Here is a 4,718-nt window from a genome sequence, read left to right on the forward strand (position 1 = left end):
CTCGTTGCTTTTCATGAACTGAATTGATAGGTATATCAATTTTATTGGCTAAATTTTGAAATGTCTTCAACGGAGCAGCCAAACGACCAGTCAGACGTACAGCCTCAGCCAAACGGCCATCTACAACAGCCCCAGCAGCCGGCCTGGCTGCGAGCCCTCCGACCGCCGTACCTGGATCTAAACCCACAGGCGGCGAACTCAGCCCTCGACTTCAAACACTGGCTGAGCTGTTTCGACTCCTACCTGGGAGAATCCGGCGTGCCTCCGGGATCCAAACTAAGAGTTCTGACCGCCCAGGTGAGCCCTGAAGTATTTGCATTCATCCGGGACCTTACTACATACGAGGACGCCCTCAACCTGCTGAAAGAGCAGTACCGGAGCCCTGTAAATTCTATGTATGCCAGACATCTCCTAAGATCCCGCTCGCAACAGCCAGGAGAGTATGTAGATGAATTTTTACGGGCGCTACAAACACTCGGCAGGGACTGTGACTTTAAAGCTGTAACGGCTGCAGAAAATACTGAAGGGAATATCCGCGATGCCTTCGTGAAAGGCCTTCGGTCCGACTACTCATGGCAAAGACTGCTCGAATCAAAGGACCTCGACTTGAATACAACTGCAGCCCTCGCTCGCTCTCTGGAAGTGGCCCATCGGGACCTCGAGGCGTACTCCAGGTACTGTGCTGCGCGACCCTGGGACTCGGGCCCGACCCTGGCCGCGGGCCCGACCCCGGCCGCAATACCCCTCGCACCGCCGCCTCTGGGACCTACTGCAGCGTCGGCGTCCCGGAACCGATCGGGACCGCCACCCCCGGTACCGGCTGCGACATCGGAGCCCCGCGATCGGGCCGCCGGCTGCTTCTTCTGTGGCCAGGCGAAACACCCGAGGGCGCGCTGCCCTGCAAGAAACGTGACTTGCTCCGACTGCCACAAGAAAGGCCACTTCGCGAAGGCCTGCAGGGGGAAAGCCACAGACGCCAGCAGTGCCTCATGTGAGTTGTGGGGGCGGCCATCTTTGATCAAGGCCACCGACGCCGGCAGTGCCTCATGTGAGTTGTGGGGGCGGCCATCTTCTCCGCCATTTTATTCAACGTCGTGGGCACCGCCATTTTGTTCACCACACTCGACCGCCACCTTGTCTCCAGACCCGACCACCGCCTCACCCGCAGACTACAGCAGCTCGCTCAGCCATACACTAGCCTCCGTCACACTTGACCAAGCTCACCCGCATCACCTGTCCAAGTCCATGATGGACATCAAAGTAAACGGCCACGCCACGACCTGCCTGTTCGACAGCGGAAGCACGGAGAGTTTCATCCACCCAGACATGGTGAGCCACTACTCCCTTACTGTCCGGCCAACGCGCAACCGGATCTCGATGGCGTCGAGGTCCCATTCTACAGACATCAGCGGCTACTGTGTTGTGACCCTGTCGGTTAGGGGCACGGAGTATAAAAATTTTAAACTTCTCATCCTGTCCCAGCTCTGCGCTGCCGTCCTACTAGGGCTGGACTTCCAATCCCACCTTCAAAGTGTCACTTTGGCATACGGTGGACCCCTCCCCCCACTCACAGTCGACAACCAGCAGCTTTTAAACCGCCCACCGCGTACCACCTGCGGCCTATCCACCCTCAAGGTCCCGCCCCACTCCCTGTTCGCTAACCTCACCCGCGACTGTAAACCCGTCGCTACCAAGAGCAGACGGTACAGCGCCGGGGTCAGAGCTTTTATTAGCTCTGAGGTGCAGCATCTCCTGAAGGAGGGCATCATCGAGAGGAGCAACAGCCCCTGGCGTGCCCAGGTCGTAGTCGTTAAGACCAGCGATTAAAAACCGCCTGGTCATCGACTACAGCCAAACCATAAACCGGTACACCCAGCTGGACGCATACCCCCTTCCCCGCATATCTGATATGGTCAATCAGATTGCACAGTACCGGGTATTCTCTACCATCGACCTTAAGTCGGCCTACCACCAACTCCCTATCCGCCCTGAGGACCGCCAGTATACCGCCTTCGAGGCGAATGGCCGCCTCTACCACTTCCTTAGGGTTCCCTTCGGCGTCACCATCGGGGTTTCGGTCTTCCAAAGGGAGATGGACCGGATGGTTGACCAGAACGGACTGCAAGCCATGTTCCCTTATCTAGATAACGTCACCATCTGCGGCCGCGACCGGCAGGACCATGATGTTAATCTGGAGAGATTCCTCCGTACGGCCCAACGGCTGAACCTCACCTACAATAAGGAGAAATGTGTGTTTAACACCTCGTGTCTTGCCATCCTCGGCTGCGTAGTAGAGAACGGAGTCATCGGCCCCGACCCCGAAAGAATGCGCCCCCTCATGGAGCTTCCCCTCCCCCACTGTCCAAAGGCGCTGAAGAGAACCCTGGGGCTCTTCGCCTACTATGCCCAATGGGTGCCCAATTATGCGGACAAAGCCAGACCCCTCATGAAGTCCACCTCCTTCCCCCTGACGGCAGAAGCATGCGCAGCCTTCTCCCTCATAAAGGGAGACATTGCTAAGGCCACAATGCACGCGGTGGATGAGTCTATCCCTTTCCAAGTGGAGAGCGATGCATCCGACTTCGCCCTAGTTGCAACCCTTAACCAGGAGGGGAGACCTGTGGCCTTCTTCTCAAGGACCCTCCAGGGCCCTGAGATCCGACACTCTTTGGTCGAGAAGGAGGCCCAGGCGATCGTGGAGGCAGTACGACGCTGGAGGCATTACCTGGCAGGCAAACGATTTACCCTCCTCACCGACCAGCGTTCGGTCGCTTTTATGTTTAATAACAAGCTGAGTGGCAAAATCAAGAACGACAAGATCTTGAGGTGGAGAATCGAGCTCTCCACCTATGATTATGATATCTTGTACCGGCCTGGTAAACTGAACGAACCCCCAGATGCTCTATCACGAAGTACATGCGCCAACGCGCAAATTGATAGGCTGCAGACCCTCCACAACGACCTCTGCCACCCCGGGGTCACCAGACTTTACCACTTCATTAAGGCCCACAACCTGCCCTACTCCATCGAGGAGGTCAGGACCATGACCAGGAACTGCCAAACCTGTGCCGAATGCAAACCGCATTTCTTTAGGCCGGACAGAGCAAGCCTGATCAAGGCCACCCGCCCCTTCGAGCGCTTGAGCATCGATTTTAAGGGGCCCCTCCCGTCCTCTGACCGTAATGTGTACTTCCTCAACATTATTGATGAGTACTCCCGTTTCCCCTTTGCCTTCCCCTGCCCAGACATGACCAGTACCACGGTCATCAAATGCCTGAACGACCTCTTCGCCTTGTTCGGGTTCCCGAACTATATACATAGCGACCGGGGCTCATCCTTCATGAGCGAGGAACTTCGCCAGTTCCTACTAGCGAGAGGTATTGCTGCAAGCAGGACCACCAGCTACAACCCCCGAGGGAACAGCCAGGTGGAAAGAGAGAACGCGACTGTCTGGAAGGCCGTTCTCTTAGCCTTAAAGTCTAAGGGCCTCCCAACCTCTCGCTGGCAGGAAGTCCTCCCGGCAGCGCTGCATTCCATCCGGTCACTGCTTTGCACTGCCATTAACGCCACCCCCCCATGAACGAATGTTTGTTTTCCCCAGGAAGTCGACTACGGGAACCTCGCTACCACCATGGCTGACTTCTCCGGGGCCCGTCTTGCTGCGAAAGCACGTGAGGGCCCATAAAATGGACCCCCTGGTCGAGAGGGTGGACCTCCTGCACGCCAACCCCCAGTATGCCTATGTGGCATACCCAGACGGGCGGGAGGACACAGTCTCCTTAGGAGACCTCGCACCCTCGGGCATCCCTGAGACACTACCGTTACCCCCCCAGATCCAGCCCAGGTAGACGGCATGCCGGAACCCCACGATCCTTCGCTGACCACGCAGACACCAGCATTAACATCGGATACTGCATCGCCGCCGCTGCGCCGATCAGAAAGGCTTACGAGGCCTCCAGACAGACTGACATACCCGAACTGGTAGTACACTTCACCCCGCCGGACTCAAATTTAAACAAGGGGTGAATGTGGTAAACCACTTTTATCGTTCACTATCGTTACACTATGGTTATCACTGTTTACACTGTTGTATCACCACACAAGGTCACCTCTTGTCACGCTGTTATACCTGGGCTGACCACAGCTGACTCCGCCTCATGGCTCCACCTGCTTGCCCAGGTATAAAGGTGGTCGACTGGCTGGTATTCCTCCTTGTTGGATCCGATCACCCACGAGGGTGGGCTCTGTTATTTAGCCAATAAAAACCTATAGTTACTAACTTAACTCGTCGCTTTTCATGAACTGAATTGATCGGTATATCAGGGGTTTGTTGGGGTTTATATATAGAGTGACAGATACCCGAGAGTGAGTTACAGGCTGGAATCTAATCGAGGGGTTTGTTGGGGTTTATATATAGAATAACGGATACCCGGGAGTGAGTTACAGGCTGGAATCTAATCGAGGGGTTTGTTGGGGTTTATATATAGAATAACAGACACCCGGGAGTGAGTTACAGGCTGGAATCTAATCGAGGGGTTCAGGTGGTTTATATATAGAGTAACAGATACCCGGGAGTGAGTTACAGGCTGGAATCTAAGCGAGGGGTTCAGGTGGTTTATATATAGAATAACGGATACCCGGGAGTGAGTTACAGGCTAGAATCTAATCGAGGGGTTCAGGTGGTTTATATATAGAGTAACAGATACCCGAGAGTGAGT

Source organism: Somniosus microcephalus, chromosome 20, assembly GCF_052327205.1.
Source record: "Somniosus microcephalus isolate GS21.2 chromosome 20, FLI_Smic_1.0, whole genome shotgun sequence".
Taxonomy (NCBI): domain Eukaryota; kingdom Metazoa; phylum Chordata; class Chondrichthyes; order Squaliformes; family Somniosidae; genus Somniosus; species Somniosus microcephalus.